The 20,199-nt window shown below is 44.9% G+C and overlaps 1 long non-coding RNA gene across 2 annotated transcripts in view; it reads right to left on the reverse strand.

Moving 5' to 3' along the window:
• LOC145714266 (uncharacterized) overlaps positions 1–20,199 on the reverse strand; it is a 68,351-nt gene that overhangs the window by 16,393 nt on the left and 31,759 nt on the right. For both annotated transcript variants that reach the window (XR_014136824.1, XR_014136825.1), the window contains exon 5: positions 277–1,736. This is a non-coding gene — a long non-coding RNA (uncharacterized LOC145714266). The remainder of the gene's footprint in view (positions 1–276; positions 1,737–20,199) is intronic.

Raw genomic sequence — 20,199 nt, forward strand, 5'->3', positions numbered from 1 at the left:
TCTTCAAATCCTTCACCACCCAAATGTTTTGCAGATGCTACAACCTTTGCAATTTCGTCTACCACTGGGAGAAAACTTGCAGAGTCCATTACAACCTCATTCCCAAGTTTGTGCCAGGCTCCATTAAGGGTTGCCTGTGTTAGTTCTCGCATTGATTCTTCCACTATTGTTAAAGCATTACAAATGGGGAAGTTTTGTCAAGCTACCCTCCCAGTCAGTTCTGGCGTCTCTCTCATACGATCTGCAAGGGAATCAAATATACGCCAAGTACAGTACCTCACAAACAATTTTCAGCACTCCCAGATGCTTGGGTTTGAAGGAGTGGAGTTGTACTGGGGGGTGGAGGTGACTGGAACACAAGGATCAGCATTTACTATCGCACTTTTGGCAGCAGGAGCAGGTGTCCAAAAGCAGCAACTTTGAATTCAAGGTTTTTTGTTTTTTGGGTTTTTTTTTGGTTTAAATATTGTCTAACCTCAGGAATGAAGACTTCAAAAACGGGCCCCAAAAGAGTTTCTCAGTGATCCCTACTTTATGGTTTCCCTTCATGTAAACAGAAAAGTGTTTCTAGCATTCTCTTTTAAGAGGGCAAGGACTTCGCAATCTGTGAAGCAATGTGGGTTTAATCAATCACCAGAACCGTTGGAACAAAACAGAACTTTGAGCTTGTCCTTTCCAGGCTTGAAGCCTCTGGTCTTTTTCTCATCCTTTGCAAAAGGTGTGCAAGTAGGCATGTACTTCCTGAACAGGGCCATTTCGTCAGCACTGAAGAAATAGCCGTTTCCCTCAATCCATTCCCTCAGGTGTTCAGGGTAGCCAGCAGCAGCCTCACGATCTGCTTCCTCTGCCGACCATTTCTTTTCAGACAGACCACAGCATTTCTTAAACCTAGCCAACCACCCTTTACTCACAGTGAATGTTGTAACCTTTTGTCCAGATGAAAACTGAAACTTGCGTTTTTGTGATGCTCGCTGGCAGATTACGCATACAGGAGGAGGCCTATGCAGCTCTCTCTGGGTTAGAAGCCACACGTGCACATCTTTTCCATGGTCTCTGTGTTGGCATCTCACGTTATGTATGATGTTCTCGATGATTCTAGTGTGCCCCTCGATTGATTGGCCCTAATAGCTTCTTATTTTTATTGTGCAAACCATAGATTTATTAATGCCAAAAAAAGGAAAAAAGGGCCCTAGAGAGGTCTTGGTTTCACCATTATTGAGCATTTCGAGAACTTTCATTTCGTTTGCTGCAAACATCACTTTTCTTGCCCTCTTTGCTCTTCTAGCATCTGCACTCTTGCTTTTCTGCTTGGGCGCCATTCCTACCCAGACTCAACGCAAATTTCTAATTAGTGACAGTTTTATATCACCGAGCAGTACATGACACTAATTCATGATACGCACGAAGCAAATGACAACATTCACAAGACAAATAAAAACAGCAAAACGGCTTTTGTGTGACAACACGTGCGTGTGCTCAATGGCTGCAGAGGGGACAACAGGCAGAAGAACAAGGGCAGAAGCAAGCGACCCGGGTGTCGGTCTCGTCACATGAGACAGTCAGCAGGATAACGTGATGGCGACGTGAACTTGCATGCTGTTCCAAAACTCTCAAAGGCGCAGAGTAGGCAAACTCCAGTTTTGTAGGAAAATGACTTGCAGTTGTGAAGGGATCGCGGAAGTCAGGAGTGAAGGTCAAGCCTGCCTGGCTGGGATGAGAAGCACAAATAGCACCAGCTAGGAGAGAACAGACACAAAAATAGGAAATGAAGTCAGGAACAGAGGCAGATTGCCTGAGTAGCTTTTACATTAGCGAGGAGAACATGAACTTGGGATAATAATAATATATGCCAACCTGCCCTTACAGAGGCTGGACCAATTTGTATGCTTACCAACAGTGGAGGAGAGCCCTCTTGTCCCATATGTTCACCAACATGAAATATTACCAATCTTTGTCATTTGCACCAAACAGAAGGTGAATAGCAAGGTATCTCAGTTTTGTTTTAATTTTCATTTCTTTAATCATCTTTCCATATGGTGAGCCATTTCTACTCCATCTTTAAATTGTCCGTTTATATCCTTTGCCCACTCAAAAATTTTTCTCCTACTGATTTGTAGGCACTATTAGCATATTAGAGAACTCTCCTTTTCTTTTTTGTTTTTTTTAAAAGTTTATTTATTTTGAGAGAGAGAGAGTATGTGTGTGTGTGTGTGTGTGTGTGTGTGTGTGCAGGGGAGGGGGAGAGAGAGAGAGAGAGAGAGAGAGAAGCTCCAGCAGGCTCCAGACCGTCAGTACTCAGCCTGACACAGGGCTCAAACCCATGAACCATGAGGTCATGACCTGAGCCAAAATCAAGAGTCAGATGCTTAACCTTAAGGCTGAGCCACCCAGGCGCCCCTACGGAACTCTTATTTTAAACTCTATGCTGCAGACATTTTCTTTAAGCCTGCCATTTACTTTTTAATTTTGTCTTTTGCCATAAAGACGTTCAGATATTTATGTAATCAAACGTTTCATGCCTTCCTTTGAAAAGCCTTCGCCTCCCTAAGATGATAAAAATATGTTCACGTATTTTCTTCCAATATTTTTATAGTTCTGTGGTATTATTTCAAGGAATTGAGGAAAGGAAGGATTCCTTGATGAATGATGGTGGAATGACTGACCATCCAGCTACGAGAGTGTCAGGCCTCTCTCGATGGCACTTCCCCTCTGTACGGGGGACAGGAGTTCTGGTAGACTCCGAGCCCCACGCTGATTCCCAGTTGATGGCTCAGCTTTCTCCGGAGGTCACTATAGCTCGAGGAGGGGAGAGTAACGAATACTTGATTACTCTGTATTTTTCTGGCTTAAGTTCTGTTCCGCTACCGGTCTATACTCCTGACTTCCGTCAGCTGAGGGACAGTACCAAGTTCTCAGATCTCTGATCTGCCAATGATCGCGTCACTCATAATTCACAGTCACTCACAGTTTGGGCACGACTGGAGGAATCTGGATATGAGTAGGCTGTCAGGTAGAATAGGTGACTGCTGTTGACTTTATTAGGTATAATAACGGAACCGCGGTAAGATAGGCGAATACTCACTTTTGAGGGTGGAGAACTGAAGCAAATACACATATAAACTAGTCACTTATTTTATCAAAAATGTTAACAATTGTTAAATCCAGGTGCTTGGCAAGTGGGCATTCACTTCACTACTTTATTTCTCTGTAGATTTGAACACTCTCATAATAAAAAGTGTGTGTGTGCGCATGCACATGTGTGCATGAGGTAATAATCTCGTATTTCATGGCTACATTTTAGGCACCATCACGTCTCTGTCAGTGACTTTTCAGGTTAAATACAAGATTAAGAATTGCAACTAAAGAGGGGCGCCTGGGTGGCTCAGGTTAAGCGTCCGACTCCCGGTTTCAGCTCAGGTCACAATCTCATGGTCGTGGGATCAAGCCCCGCGTCAGGCTCTGCATTGACAGCACGGAGCCCGCTTGGGATTCTCTCCCTCTCTCCACCACTCGTACTCTCTCTCAAAATTAAATAAACTTTTTAAAAAAATACAACTAAAGAACAACTGATCACTGGAGGGGAATCACTTTAATGAAGTATTTTCCCCCCGTTAAATCAATAGATTAAATACTAAGGTATCACACAGCCTGAATCCCGGTATCAATTTAAAGGTATGAGACCAATTTCCAGGTCTCCTTTTTCCCTACCAAACTGGAACAGAAGATTTATGGCAATTTTATCCAAAAGGAGATTATCTGAACCTGGGGACAGCTCAGCTTCATAATACTAATAGCAACTCTTTTCCACACCGTACAAGAGATGGAGATTTATGAAAGGAAATCAGGAGCAAACAAGAGGGTAAAAACCGATAACCCAGGGTAGGAAGACTGACTACTGATGTGCGTAACCGAATCACTGGGTAAAACTTCATTCGACCGACTTTCAAATGAGAAAATACATCTCTACCCACAAAATTCACTTTGGGTCAGCCTTTCACCCTGTGTTCTTTGACCTTTTGCTAAGGGACATGTCACTTTTGTAAGGCGCTGGCACCAGGCCAGTGTGAAGAATAAAGTGTCTGAAATAAACGTCCTCCGTCACCTTTCGGTTCTGCGAGTTGTGCAGAGCTTCGAGGCGGGTAGGGCGCTATTAAATAACGGTATAATCAAGTGTTCCTCTTCTCAAGGTATTATTCCAAAGTGCATTTATCTAAAGGGTTGAGAGCATACCATCATGCTTCCGGCCCTTGTGAGTCCAAGGAGGCCTGATACGCTGTCGAATGAGAAATAAAGCCCAATTGAGCTTTGAGTTGAGGCTCACGTCGCTCAAGTGCCCGAAAGGGCAGGAGCGTCTCAGGATGTTGTTTCTGTCAGCATTTCAACAACGGGGAAGAATAAAGGATTTCTAAAAGTGCCACACCCTGTGAGGATTTGAACAGCCAAACAGGATTGAGCTCCTTTGAAGCTTCTGTTATGAAGGGACATTTGGTCTCGGTGGCGGCGGGGGGGGGGGGGGGGGGGGTTGGTGCTTTCATACAAGCTGTGCAGAACTATCATCTTCCCCCTTCAAAAATCTTAAAACACACACACTCAAGTGGTGAACTCAAAAAGTACAGAGCCCCGGAAGCATTTCACCTTTTGAGTATAATACCCATAAATGGCAACCGATGGGGAGATTTCCATGAGAAATCTTATTTTCTTCCAAAATTGATAAACTACCCACAACATGTTTACCAGGAGGATAAACCAAGCTGCCATGCAACTGACTTTTGAGACCAAAGAACCCTAAGAGAGCGTTTCAAAAGTAAACCCTTATGATAACAAGTTTCTGACATGCATTCTCCTCAGACAGCTCATGCTTGTCACGTACAAGGGCCACGTGGTACGAAGAATCCAGAAATGAACGGAGAAAAAACCTTGATCTCAAGAAACTTAAGTGTTCCGGGGAAGGTGAAGATAACGCGCTATGAGGTAGAAAGTCACACATTCCCTAAGAGTTACAAACAATGTGTTATGGAGGCCTAATCCTGTTTTGTCCATTTCTACTTTATGTACCCTGCTTCGGGCCCTTCTCTTTCCTCATCTGAAGAAAGATGTGACTTCCTAAGTCGTCCGCCTGCCATTCAAACCTACTGACCGCACTGCCTCCAGAGTAACCTTTCTTTTCTTTCTTTTTTTTTTTTTTTGAAGTTTATTTTGAGGGGAGGAGCAGAGAGAGAGAGGGAGAGAGAGAGAGAATCCCAGGCAGGCTCCACACTGTCAGCACAGAGCCCGATGCGAGGCTCGAACACGTGAACCACGAGATCGCACCCTGAGCTGAGACCGAGAGTTGGGTGCTTAACCGACTGAGCCACCCAGGCGCCCCAGAGAGCAACGTTTCTAAAATAAGTGTCTAAGCCAGTGCTGCCACCACTTGAAAGCATTCCGTGAGTGTCCATGGCTTGTGGAATAAAGTCCAACCTCCCTGTGTGTGGTGCTGTCTGCCTACTTTCCCAGGCTTATCTTTCACTGCCTCTCCGTTTCTGCCTCTGTAATCTCCTCGGTAGCCATTAAGGGGCTATTTCAATCACCCGGATTTCCTTAACCTTCAACGCTAGGTCAAGAACCGCCTCTCCCAGGAAGCTTTCCCTGATCTCTCCGGCTGTGTCTGAAGCACCGGCTGGCTCTGAAGTAGGGACCGGAGCTCTCAGAGCCTCCTTCCCCAATTTACTCCGATTGCAGCATTGATGACATTGCACCGTGCTGCCATCTGGTTCCCTGTGTGTGTCATCATCTGTGGATGCCTTGCAACACACGCAAAAGTCAGTATTTGAATCGGACTTTGAAGAACGGGTAGGATCTCCAGCACGTGGAGAAGAGAGCAAGCGAGTGGGAAGTAAGAGGCAGGAAAACGCTGGGGAAAATTAGACGAGGTCGAAAGACAGGGTAGCCGAAGTGGATGGTAGAACACAGAGTTGAAAGTCTGTTGAGGCAAGTCATGGAGGGCCTCAGATGGCAGATTTCTTTTGTGAGATGGAGTTACATTTAACTGTCTCCGTATTAACGAAAGGCTTTGTTTGCAATAAATAAAAAATTAAGGAGATGTTTAGGATGAAGCAGACCTGTTCTTCTTCGTTACTATGTCTCAGCACACACATCCCCACAAGAAAAAGACCTATTTGTGTCCTAAATAATTTATGTGCACCGTGCTGATGTTTATTATCACGTTGCTATTTTGTTCTCGCTATTTTATTGTTTGATAACGACAGTTAGGAAACATCTTCACTTTCCTTCCATGGCTTGATGGGTCATTAATCAAATAGACATCCACAAGTTATTAATAATAATCTATTTTTCACATTAATGTTCCATGGAAAATCACGCATATTTCTTACTGGAGCCAAGTATTTTTTATAGCTCTGAAAATTCTCCCCACCCCAAAAAAATCAAATGGAGTCCATGTGGCAACAGTGCCCTCTGCTGGCTACAGCGTGGAACAGCTACACCGAGACAGGGAAGAAACGCCAACACCCATCTGCGGTGCGCCCCCGCGGGACAAGGTTCCCCCCCATGCCTGCCCTTTCTCAATTTCTTCCCCTTTTGTATTAAGCAGAATGCTGACTTAATAGCTCCTCAAAGTAAGCAAACTCGTCTTAACAGGCCAGGAATCTGGCAAGTGATGGGACAAATTCCCCCTTTTCCCTGATCTTTTGAGGGACTGGACACACCCAAAGCTTCGAAAGATTTCTTTTCTTTTTCTTGTCTTTTAGGAAAAGGCACATAAATGTGAACAATAGTTTCCTGATCTCTTTCATTTGCTCTTCCCCTTTACCTCATTTTCACCGGCCTGCGTGAGACGAAAGGGAGCATTTAGTTCGGGAACCCAGTAAGGAATCCGGCAGTCACCGACCTAGTGGCCAGCCACGTCCCAACCTGAAATACAACTGGGCCGTCCCCTAGGCCTGGGCTACACGTGCCATCTGTCTCTCAGCCATAATGACCGCAAACCACACGAGCTCGGCAGAAACTGGTTCTGAGGGATAATGACAACTGAAAGCCACTTTGAGCCAGCGCCCAGCACTGTGTCCGGTTACCGGCTGAGAAGAGTTACATGAGGTATGACAAGGGAGATGCACTGTAAATTATGGAGTGTCATCGTCATTCAAGGTACCTGCATCATTGCAAATTCAGACTGAATCGCAATACCAGGAAAGGCTCCTGGCAGGCTTGAGCCGAACAAGGCGGCCCGGAGCATAGAAGCATCCCTCCTTCTGCAAATTAATTTCAAAAGCGCTTCCCAGTTACTCGTGGTTCCTTCAAAACACATATATTCAACCCAATTCCGCATGGGTTCCTAAGCCCTGATTAAGGGAGCACAGCTTCCTCTTGCGTCCTACTTCTGCGGTGTTTTGGCCATTGGAAGGCAGAGCTTTGCAAGCTGGGGGTCTCGCATAAGCTCTGGCCTTCAGTCTCCTCCAAACGTCGCACCGCCCCAATGGCCTCTGTGAGCCAAGAACTGGGCTTTGCTCCTTGAGGCACGAGGTGATGAAGCCGCAGTGTCTCCAAACCGAACTCACTGCAAAGAAAGCAAATGAGAAGTAGGACCGAGGTCCAGGATTGGGGACAACGGGGGGGGGGGGGGGGGGGGGGGATCACTTCGGAATTGATTCGCAAAGCCCAGGATTCGGATGAGGCCAGCGTGGCTAAGTCGTGACGAGTCGGGGTCAGATCGTGTCTTTGTTTCACATGTTGATGTTTTGTTCATCATGGATTTTTCTTTTTGCATTAACTTTGAATTTTTAAAGATGTCGCATTAAAATTTTTATCTTAATTACCGTGTGTCTTGGTGCGCCCCCCCCCCTCCCGCCTTAAATTTCGCGCCCGAGGTGCCTCCCCGGATGTGCCCTTGGCCCGGGCCTGGTGACTGGAGTGCGGGATACGCGATGGCCTTAGTGGCAGCTGGAGAAGAGGTAAAGGGCCGCCCCGAGCAGGCGGTGGGAGCGGAAGCCTGGGCCGCTGCAGTTTGGGCGTGGGGGAGGGGCGGAGGTGGGGCTGGAAGCCGAGGCCCCGGCTCGGGCACGTCGTGGCGGCCCCCCGGGGAATCGGCTGGGTTAAAGCGGAAGGCCGGAAGGCCGCTGCTATACCTGCTCTGGCTGCTTCGGGCCCCGCCACCTCCTCTCCTAACGGCCAAGATCCGATCTGCTCCCCGGTGGGGACGGAGCGCCGGGTCCCCGCAGCAGTGCCGACCGAAGCAGTGCCCTGCGGCGCAGCCTTTGTCCACCTGCCGCTCCCAGGAGAGACCTGCCCTCCCCCGCGGCCGGCCGCCCGCCGCGCCCGTAGCTCGTAGCTCGTCGCTCGTCGCTGCCGGACGTCCTCTCGCTCCGCGCTGGGTGGGCTTGTCCCCCGCGGGGATAGGAAGACCGCGTGCCGTCTCTTCCCACCTGGTCGCTGGCTCCGGACGTTTCCTCGGTTACGCGGTTCAATCTGCCCCCATCCCCTTCCCCGAGTCCCAGTCCGTCCACTCCGTCCCAGCAACAGCGGCGGCGGCCCAGACGCACTCTGGATTAACCATCTCGAGGCCAGTGATGACACTCCGCAGGGTTATTCCTTAGCGGTCAAAGTCGCTGGTCCGCCTGATCGTTGGGGCAAGCGGCCAATCCGAAAGAACTTCAGATTTGGGGTAGGATTTAGCAAGTGTCAGTTCACCAGGTTACTTCGGGTTTCTTCCGAAGCAATTAACATGGCTTGTTCAAGTGAGACCGGCGGCTAGAATGGAAACAAATACTCCTGGAAAAAGGATGCGAAAAATGGGTATGCCACACGGTTGTTTTAGTGTGGTAAGTTACACTCAAAACAACCAGGAGGGTGGAAATGCACATTTCCCCCAGATCCCTAAAGACGTACTTCACTTCCGGAGTCCTGCCTTCAGATGTTTGGCTATTTTTAAGGCCTTAGTATATAAGTGATGGGCAAAGTTCGTAAGTACAAGGACAAATGCCAGATTTGCCAATAAAAACACAAGTCACCCAGTTAAAACTAAATCTCTGCTAAACAACAAATACTTCGCTAATGTAACTATGTCCTATGCAATATACAGAACTTGGATGTTAAAAGCTATTCATTGTTCTTAGGTGAACTTCAAATTAACTAGGTGTCCTGTTTGTTTGGGTTTTTTTCCTGGCAAGTCTGATAACAATGCATCAGCTACTTGAAGTCCTTTTTTTATAGTCAGTCTAACAAACAAGACACAAGCCTATATTGAGAAGTAGGCAAAAAAAAAAAAAAAAAAAATCACAAGTTTTCTTAGTAATTTGTACACGCAAAAAAAAAAAAGCCACATTGAAACATTTATTATGAAAACAGTAAAAAGTTTATTTACATTAACCGAGGAGACTGTCAATCTGATAGTTAAGATTATTAAGGGGCTACAAACTACTCCCTGGGGAATAAATCAGGCCTGTTGCCATGTTTTGTAATGGTCTTTGAGCTTTACATTTTTAAATGGTCAAAAAGCATCAAAAGAAGAACAATATTCTGTGGTAAGTGAAAGTTACAAGAATTTCAAAATTCAGTATCCATAATTAAAGCTTATTGTAACCCAGTCACGCCCCCTAATTTTCTTACTGTCTCAGTCCGTCTTCAGGCTTGTAGCCTGCAAAAGCAAAGTCAAGTCAATGCAACAGAAATGGACGGACCTGCAAAGCCGGAAATTTTTACTATTCGGCCCTTTTAGAGAAGCACTTTGTCAACTCCTGATATGGATGAAACCATTACCTGTAAAGCGGTGCTATAAATAATCGTTAAGTCTGTTAGCTACAACTCTGAGCAGGCTAAACATTTCCCTATTTGTAGAAATTATTTGCTTAGCTGTCCTTTTTCTCGTAGTGAAAAGGACCCTATTTACATAGATCAAAATTTTGGTGAACTGAAAACCAATGGCGTTGGAATGAGATTTGTTTTAACAATATAGGCTGTCTCCGCTTTTCACAATGTCTAATTCACCCTTTGTCCATTGCTTCACTGCCTCGCAAATCCGAATATTGCTGCGGTTCCTAGATCCCGAACCTGGACAGTATTTTACCAAGTGGCTCGCCTGCCATCTAGTGGGGGAAGACGTAAGTGAATTATTATTTATCGATTGATTGATTGATTGATTGATTGATTTAGACAAACGGACTGGCTAGCTATATAACCTCTAGGACCTTGAACGGTGATGATAAGAGCAATTCCTTACATTTGAATAGCAGTTTGCCATTTACAAAGCATTTCCCCGTATAGTATTTTAATTAATCCTCCCTCCGAACAAGTGCTGTGTTATAAGCAGATCTTCTTTGCCCTATTTTTCAGATGAAAAAACTGAGTCTGAACATTAGCTTATTCAGGGTCATACAGGTGGGCTCAAACCCAAATGCCACATTCTTTTTGCTAAGCCTAACCCTTCCGAATTTAAGTTCCTTTGTTTCTACATTTCTAGCTCTAGTCTATGAATGATTTTGAAAGTCTCTATTTGCCACAAGTACATATAGTTTAGGAAACTTCCATGGATAGTTTCTTAAAACAAACATGACCCATCCAAAATATCCCCTCTCAAGAAAAAAAAAATTCAAAGAAGGCCAATGCGATTTTTTTCAGGCAAATTTTTAATTAGTATTTATCAAAAACAGGGTATGAGTTAAGATCCATTTTCTAATGGGAAATGGAAGGTGCCAAAAGCGGGCAGAAGACACTGGCCCCCTTTAAATCCTTAAGATATATAATTAAGATATTAATATATATAACATATAAGATATATAATATATATTAAGATACATAAGATACATAAGAAACATAAGATTGTTATATAATAATAATAACTAAGATATAAGATATATAATAATAATAACGCTTTCAGTGCAATACGATCCCCTTACTTTTAGGTCTACAGAATGTTGTTTGCATATGGCTTTGAGAGTGGAAGAAGGGAGATTTGTGGGCTCTTCCAGGAGCTACTGAAGTGCCTCTGTCTTAGAACAGCAGCCTGTGTGCTTCGTGATGACCAAGAACCAGATTAAGTCACCAGAGGTCAGGGCAACCCGAAAGAAAGAGTCACGTTTGCGATGACACCCATCTGCTGGGTCTACAGCTGGGCACACAGTGCCAATGGACGGAATCATGGGCCGCCTGCTACACGCAGCTGTACGTGTTGAGTGCGTCCAAAAATGCACAAAGCATCAACCCAAGAAAGAACAGTTTCCACAACTTTGCAGATCACTGTTCTCGGGCCCTGCCCGTTTCTGGTGAGCCTGCCCCCAGTGCGAACACTTTAGGATTACTTGCAAATAGCCACCCCTTCATACTGAACTTTCGGCTTCGGGTGGGAGTATGAAAACTAAGGCCCCTGGGACGTAGGAATTAAATTCTTGTATCGCTAGACTTTCCACGCCACCTTCAGTTTAACCACAGGCAGTCCCTACCGTTTGCGAGCTTTGCGGGTAGTGTGATTTGTAGATAGAGGCGCTCTCAAACTCTGGCTCGGACGTGAGCCTGGAACCATTTTACTGGCTGCCCCCATTGTCCCGGAAGCCAACGTTCCGGTTGGGCCATTTTAAGCTACAGAGGCCTGGTTATTTATGGGGCTAGTACATGGCTGACCCCGGGTGTACCTTAACAGTTATGCCGAGAGGGTAGAATCGAACATTCTGAAATAGCCCCTGAGGTTCACTACTGGTTTTTTCAAGCCCATCAGGTCATCCTAGGTACGTCCCTACAAGTTCACAGCACAAGAACTCCCTAAAGTTGCTCCTATTTGTATCACAACTATTATCGTTACGATTACTACTGACCACACTGCTGCTACTAACGACGACGCACACCGTACGGGGTTCCCTCTTGTGAGACAGCGTGGTAGGGGCTGCATACGCATGAACTAAACCAATCCTCACGGACTGTACCTGTGCGACGTTCACACCGAGGCCCAGAGAGGCTGAGAGACTCGCCCAATCTCAGTAGTGAGCCTGAACGCGCACGGTGCGGCAACGACGGAATCAAAGCAGTCCGATCCCAGAGCCCCAGCTTCTAATTAATATGGCCTCAAGCCCAAAGCACAGTCGGAAGAAGAAGGGACGCATCAGGTCCAGTGATGAAGTCCAGTGACCAGCTTGCCCTTCACTACCTTCCGTGGTCTAGCTGCATCTCATATTTCCCTCGCGCTGGGCCACTTCCTGCCTAGTCCGCCGTGGCCGCTGCAAAGGGCTTACCAGTAACAGGCCGACCCTGGATTCACGTGGTTCCTTCTATATTATCCCCTCCCTCACCCCTTTCCCTGTTGAACTTCTCATCCATTAAGGCCCAGCTGCGATTCAACCTCTTTGGTAAATATTGACCTGGGGCCCCAGCTGGAACCAAATACACTCACCCTTCTACCCTCGCTCACTGCCCTCTGTCTGAGCTTCTCCTAGGGTGCTGAGTACCTTTTACCTGAAATTGGAATTATTTACATGCGTACCAGTCAGTCACACTCACCACACTATAACCTCACTATAGAAAACCCAGCACAACCCCTGCCTCAACCATGGCTCCTTGGTTCCCCAAATATATTAACTCACAGGTTCCCTTGGCACTTTGTTCTTACCTTGTGTGTAAAACTTAACCTTACCGCAGGGTGCAGTCATTAGTCTGGGTATGTGCCTTACCCAAGAAGGTAAACTCCGTGAGGGGGGACAGTGGTCGTGTGTGTGTGTGTGTGTGTGTGTGTGTGTGTGTGTGTGTATGTGTATGTTTGTAAAGTTTATTTATTTTGAGAGAGTATGTGTGTGCGTGCACGCATGTGAGCAGAGGAGGGGAAGAGAGAGAGGGAGAGAGAGATTCCCAAGCATGCCCCACAATGCCAACGCAGAGCCCGACACTGGGCTCGGGCCTATGAACAGTGGGATCATACCCGAGCCAAAACCAAGAGCCCCACGCTTAACCGGCTGAGCCACCCAGGCGCCCGGGCAGACGGTGTTTCGCTTGTCTCTGTATCTTCAGCCTCGCACAATCTCCTGCTCATTTGCTTGTCGAATGAATGAAGGAGGGAAGCCCTTCCTGAATCTCCCCAACTAGAAGTAATCACTCCCTTCTCCGAACACCAATAGCTCCTTGTTCTTCCGTGTGTCTTTTTTTTTTTTTTTTTTTAAATCTTTGTTAGCGTTTTGTTAGTCTTATCTCCTTGTTAGACTATAAGCATCTTAAGGTTGGAGCTATGCCTTAGGCATCTCCATGGTTCCATTACCCAGCAGAATTCCTGGTCTAGTAAATGGGCTCGATAAATGTTTTTATATGAGAGAGAGCATGTGCAACTGGGGGAGAGGGCCAGAGGGAAAGAGAATCTTAAACAGGTTCCACACTCAGCACAGAACCCGACGCGGGGCTCAATCCCACGACCCTGGGATCATGACCTGAGCTGAAACCAAGAGCTGGATGCTCATCCCTGAGCTGAAACCAAGAGCTGGACGCTCAACCGACTGAGCCACCCAGGCACACTAAATATTTTCTGAATGAATGATTCATCACAAGGAATGGAGCCCCTTATTGATGGGCTCACCAGTGGTCTCAAGGAATAAATGGAAGAAGGCTGAACTGGGTGGGAATCAGCCATGAAGGCTGAGGTGAGCTGTGTGTGGTGGAAAAGCTGTGAGCTATGGGGCCTGTCACTCACACCTATACACACAGGCTGCCATCATTTGTCACTGTCAGTACTGACATGAGAGGCAATTCATTATTCTTTGCTCTGCTACTGGAGATATTAGGAAAACAAACATCAACATCCTCCAAGAGAATAGGACAAAGTGATGAAAACCCATAAAGAAAACTTATTTTCAGGTTCATACAATAGCTGTATATACATTCTGGGAAAACACGATGTATCCGTTTGTCAGTGTGATTATATCCCGATCCTAGCCTTCCTTTCACATTATTCAAAACATTATCTTAGCACCACAAGACAAATAATAAATGAAAAAGCTTGTATTATAATGCAATGGCAGGAAAGCTTTAAAATATCATAAAAATATATGGGTCTACAGGTTAATAATGGGACATTCTTATGCCATCTTTACATCAAAGAAGTAAAAATAAAATATCTTGGAATGAAGTAATCTTCAAAACTGAGTTCTTTATAGAATAACCCGACTCTTAAGATTTAAGAGAAGGAAGAATAAGAACACTGGCTGAGAATCTACCACGTGCCAAATACTATCCTTCGTGCTTTTACCCACATAATCTAATTTATCGGTCTGAAGAAATCATGGAAGGTGACAGGGCTCATAAGCATCCAAATTGGAACTTGGTCACATGTCTTCTGTATGCTTACCTTTATTCTGCCCCTCCTATTAAGAATTCACTGCAAATATAACACTTACTGAAACTCCCCATCAGTACCATTTACCTTTATCCCTCCCCACCACAAACAGCATTTCAGATGCTATCTGGGCCAGTTAACGGAATTTCTCAGAGATTCATTCAACACATCTAAGCCCAAGTGGTCAGGATTTCTCCCATTCATCTACCCTATCGTCGATGCCTATCTTTTTCCTTTAGAGAGTTTAAACCTGGTGAGTTACACAGACTACTAGTCTTTTTCATTTTTTTCATCTTCCCCAAACACACAGTTTTAGTAGCCTGATGACAGAAAGCCAATCCTGGCAATCCAAATGGGCTGAGTTCCAATGGATCAACAACTCACTTGGTAGTCTGCCACCAAGTGGCCAATCACCATCAGAAAATATGGAGCCCAATCCTTCTCTAGTCTGCCACCGATTAATTAAGTGGGTCATCTTTCCTTGGCGGTGGTGACAGTCCCTTCCAAGCAATCGTATGTGTGAGAGTAGTATGCAACTGGCTTGCAGACAGGGGACTTATTGCAAACATCCATAGACACTTTCAGACTAGGGAAAAGTTTGTGAGACTGTGTAACAACAAATTTAAGTAGTAGAGTATTCATGATCAGTATTAAAAAAAAACACTAAGCGCTTGTCAAAATGGCACAGTTAATTTCTTTTAGAATTAAATGAAAATGAAGGAACAACAATTAAGCATGTAATTATCCACAAAAATGTTTTTAAGATTTGTAATTACAGTTAATTGCTATAAAATATCATGTTGACTTAAAAAGCTGTTACAAGATTGAAAATAAAGTAATGGCATGGCAAATGCATACTTCCTTCTGTTCGCCCAGGCACACGGGCTAGGGTACAGCCCCAGCTCCCTTTGTGACCCAGCTCCCTGTCGTCCTTCCTCAGCCGGCTACACATCCAGCCTCCCTTACTCTAGTTGTGCCTTTTTTTTTTTTCCTCTTTCTCGCTTTGTCCCTGCCCACGTGACAGGTCTTCATATTCTCTGCTCTTGTCCCCCATCTGTGGCGGAGATGCCGAAAGAAAATGATCCATGGGATTAAGAAAAATTAAAACGAAGCCACGGAGGTGATCTGGCTTTAAAATTGGAGTTCTGATGAACTGCATCTGGGTTGACGTTCCCTAAACTGGACCTAATTTCAAAGCATGTCACTTTTATTCACTGTAGCCACAACCATGTCTTAATCCAAAAGGTTTCCAAAGTTAATTTGCATTATGACTATAGCACGAAGATGAACGTTCAGAAAACCTGTCCTCAGTAAAAACAAGAAAACAAAAAAAAACATGGTGTTATCTTTTCAAACCATACCTGACATTTAAAAAATTTAAGTGCATGGCTCCATGTAATATCTCTTTGTTAATATCACTATCCTCTTACAGCTGTTCTTGAAAAAGTTGGGAGGGGAGCCTGGGTGGCTCAGTTAAGCGTCCGACTTTGGCTCAGGTCATGATCTCATGGTTCATGAGTTCAAGCCCCGTGTCGGGCTCTGTGCTGACAGCTCAGAGCCCGGAGCCTGCTTCGGATCCTGTGTCTCCCTCTCTCTCTGCCCGTCCCGCCCCCCGCCACCTCTCTCAAAAATAAATAAACGTTAAAAAATTAAAGAGAGAAGAAAAATTTGGGTTACTAGTTACCCATCTGCTCTACTTGGGTGGGGGGAGAGGTTATATGGGTAGTTCAGAGAATCCTACTATTTTCTTCAAGCACTAAAATGAACACATTTCAATATAATATATAATTACTAATCTAACTCATGCTTGTCCATTTTCACAGCTCCTTATTCGGTAGTATTTACTTATATGTGGCTATAAAGTATCTATATTTATCATTGTTCACATGTGAGAACAATTTGATCCCCTAAAATATCTCTGCAACATAAAACGTGTACTCTGGCCAGTGTGAGCCTCAAAGCCAATAGTAGAAGTTGTTTAGCTCTGCAACTATGTCTAGCATCTATTGTATGCAAATGCCAGAGGAATGGAGATACATGGGGTCTAAATATTTGAGAGAGAAACTAATTACACTTCAGCAATTAGTTTAGCATACGAAACCCTGGTACTCGTAGACGGATCCAAACAGAGGGCATCTCTGTAAGCATGTGGTTTCACTGCTATATTAGTATTTGTGAATTCATTCATCTATTCACTCCACAAACCTTTCCTCAGCTGCTGTTCTGGGCATGTCACCATGCAGGGTGCTGGAGACACGTAGAGCAACTCGTTAAATCTCCACAAGAATATGAGGTAGGTACTGTTATGATTCCTATTTTCCAAGTGGAGCTTAGAGAAGTCATTTGCCCAACATCGCATAGCTAGTAAAGTGGCAGAGTCCCTCCAAAATAACTCAGACGACAGAGACACCTTTAACTTAATCGTAGGGAAGTGGCATTTAATCCAAAATCCTAGGCAGAGAGAGGACTGGTGAAGCCTCGGGGCACTATGGACACCCAGGATTATTTACTGGAACTTTTACTAACTCTCCAGTGCTCTGACGCGGTGTCCCCGTCACTGCAGGTGGCACCGAATGTGGCCATTCAGGACGACTATGAAGAAGGGGGAACAGCTTCCTCCTCACCTAGGGCCCATGCCAGGGTCTAGCCACAAACAACGGTGACTCTGATGAGTACTGGCAGACCAGGGGGGGCAGCTCCCCGAGCTTGAGGGTCAGGCTAGAAAATGCAGCCCATGCCACTAGGACTCAACATGAACTAGATGGCTGTTTGCCCCATTTGACAGGGCAGTCTGAGTCCAGTGAAACTGCCTTTTGTATGTTCCCTTCCTCAGACCCCTTAAGAGTCAAAAAAAAAAAAAAAAGTCTCCCCACTAAAACAAAAGTAAAACAAAATGACAAGAATGTGGCAGAAGGAATTCATGGTCCTACTCCTTGGGCCCCATTTTCCTCTCTGAAAACAGACCAAGCAACGCCAAGCATCTCCCTGGGAGGCCGGCTGGAATGCCGTAAGCTGATTTTCAGAAACTCAAATAAGCGGCAGCGGCTAAGACAGAATTAATTCAGGTTACTGGTTTGTGTCTGTTTGCTTGATGTTTTGCAACTGAAGAGCTAAGGAGAAGGCTCTTTTGCTCTTAAGAACTAGCTGAGGGTCCGAGGGGCTAAGCCTGTTTGAGTGTTACGTCCCCCGGCATCCGGCAGCTGTCCAGCCCAGGACGTGCTTCTGGCTTTCAACTAACGGACTCAATCTCTTTATGATGACGCCACCTACAGCCTTATGGAAGAAATTCTGAGCACAGGAGAGAGATCACTATGAGCTGTTACCAGGTGAATCAGAACCATAAGGAGAGCGGGGCTCTGTATTTTTTTAAAGATCCCCATGTGATTCTAAAGTGCATCCAGGCTGAGAACCACAGGTTTAGATGGTTTCAACCTTGGGAGGTTTCTAAGTAACTGGAACTCAGGTCACATGGAGAAGGAGGAACCCTCTAGGCCAGGACTGCCCAAGAGAAATGTAATAGTATGAGTCATGGATATAATTTTAAATTGTTTACATAATCCAAAGAAGAAAATAGAAAGTACCAGGTAAATCAATATGATAACATTTTATATCACCAAATATATCCAAGATATTATCATTTCAACGTGTAATCAATATAAAAACTCATGGAATGATCTTTTCCATTCTAAGTCTTCGAAGTGTGATGTGTATTTTACGCATACAATATATACTCTGCACTGGACAGCACAGCTGTATGTCTGAGTGAATACCCGCCAAATGGGTATGGCTTTTACCTCCCTATGGGCTGCCACTCCAGAATGGGGCTCTGGAAAGTAATTAAGTAATTTCATCTGCAGAGTCACTGAAAGGGCCAGAGCTGGAAGGGCCAGTCGATATTTGGTCCAACTCCATCACCTATGAACAGCGATCAAGGCCCAAGGGGGAAGGCTTGTACCAGATTGTGCTCATGATTTGTTACAGCGCAAAGGCTTTGGAATCTTAGGTCGTTCTCTCTATCCTGAAAAAGACTGTCATTGAAAAGGTGGTGTCTGTGCTAAGTCTCCCTTTTCTTGATTAGCAAAGAAGTATTTTCTGTAATGCTGAATAAAAACAGAAATTGATCAAAAGGCTATTCGTTTTATGTTAGAAATTAAAATACCAAATTTCCACTTTGTTGGGATTTTTTATTTTAGCACAGCAGGCTTTGGACACCTTATCTGATGCCTCGTCCGTCAACTGTCAATTTCAGCGCATACAGGGCCAAATTCACTCAAGAGATCCCCAACTGAACAGAGTGATTTCTGGAACAATCCACACATCTGGTAGGAGTAATCAGAAGCTTCATTAACAGACCTGAATTAAACAAAAGGTTTATCAAGGCTGTTAAGGACCACTGGTTGGTTACACAGACCTCTTTAGTCTTTCATCTGGTTTTTTTTTTTTTTTTAAGATTTTTAATGTTTATTTATTTTTGAGAGACAGAGATGTGGCACAAGTTGGGGAGGGGCAGAGAGAGAGGGAGACACAGAATCCCAAGTGGGCTCCAGGCTCTGAGCGGTCAGCACAGAGCCCGACACAGGGCTCGAACTCACGAGCTGTGAGATCATGACCTGAGCCGAAGTCGGACGCTCAGCCGAATGAGCCACCCAGGTGGCCCTCTTTCATCTGTTTTTGAACGAAACGGTAAGGGTTACTTAGATACTAATTGCAAACTGCCTAATACTCAGGAGTGTGTGGTAACTAAAAAGTGTTTCCCTGAGGGAAGGAAAAATAGGATAAAAACAGAGAAGGAGGCAAACCATAAGAGACTCTTAATACAGAGAACAGACTAGGGGGTTGCTAGAGGGGAGGTGGGGGGGGTGATGGGCTAAATGGGTGATGGGCATTAAGGAGAGCACTTGTTGGATAACAACTGGATGTCATATGTAAGAGATGAATCACTGGGTTCTGTTCCTGAGGCCAAGACTACACTGTATGTCAACTAACTTGAGAATTTAAAAAAAAAAAAAGTGTTTCCTCCCCACAAAAAAGATGCCTAAGTAACTATCAGCATGTGTTTCCCTAATATGCAGTTGTGTACTAGAGAAAGTTATGGGCCAATGTGTTTGGGTCCTTTTTTGTTCCTTTACTTATCCTCTTCAGTGGTTTACATCAGGGTTAACCCGGAGACAGTTCTGCCCCACTCAGTACTGGCTTTTCTGTGGCTTGTCAGCATTACATCACATAACTGAGCAAAGAGCCGACATGGAGATACAAACAGCCACATACACGCTGGTTCTGTCCTTCATGCATTCAATCATTCACTGAGCACCCGTATACAAGGCACTGTGCCAGGCCCTGCAAAGGACACAAAAGTAAAGGAAATATAACTGCTACTTTCAACATGCTTACATGTATGAGAAGGGAATATACAAATGGCTGAACTATCTGAAATCTCTAAGTGTTCAAGGGCATGCATATGCAATATTATGGGAGACACATCTTTTTATAGATATATATCTTAATAATTTTTTAGATCATTTCGACTGAAAATGAGAAAAGGACACACAGATGGGGTGGGATGAAGGGACAGGCCGTTTTGATAAACTCCAACACTTGAAATCAGGGCTTAAGGAGGAGAGCTATGGTTTTAGCTTCCACAGCAAGGGGTTGTTTTCCTTTCTTTTGCGTTACAGAGTGGTGAGAAAATCCCCATTTACCCTGAAGAGTAATGCATTCTTGCTTGTCCAATTTTACAGTACCCTCTGAGAGTTGGGCGTGAATTTTTACCAAAAAATGCGAAAGGCAGCCTTCCTTCCCAGTACATTTACAAGACATTCAAATATCTGCACAGAGTAAGCAAGAAAATCCTCATTATGGGGCTTGGCCAGGGCCCCGTTCCTCTGGCAGGATTCACGAGCCAT

The sequence above is a fragment of the Panthera onca genome, chromosome X (genome assembly GCF_046562875.1).
Source record: "Panthera onca isolate mPanOnc1 chromosome X, mPanOnc1 haplotype 2, whole genome shotgun sequence".
NCBI classification, from domain to species: domain Eukaryota; kingdom Metazoa; phylum Chordata; class Mammalia; order Carnivora; family Felidae; genus Panthera; species Panthera onca.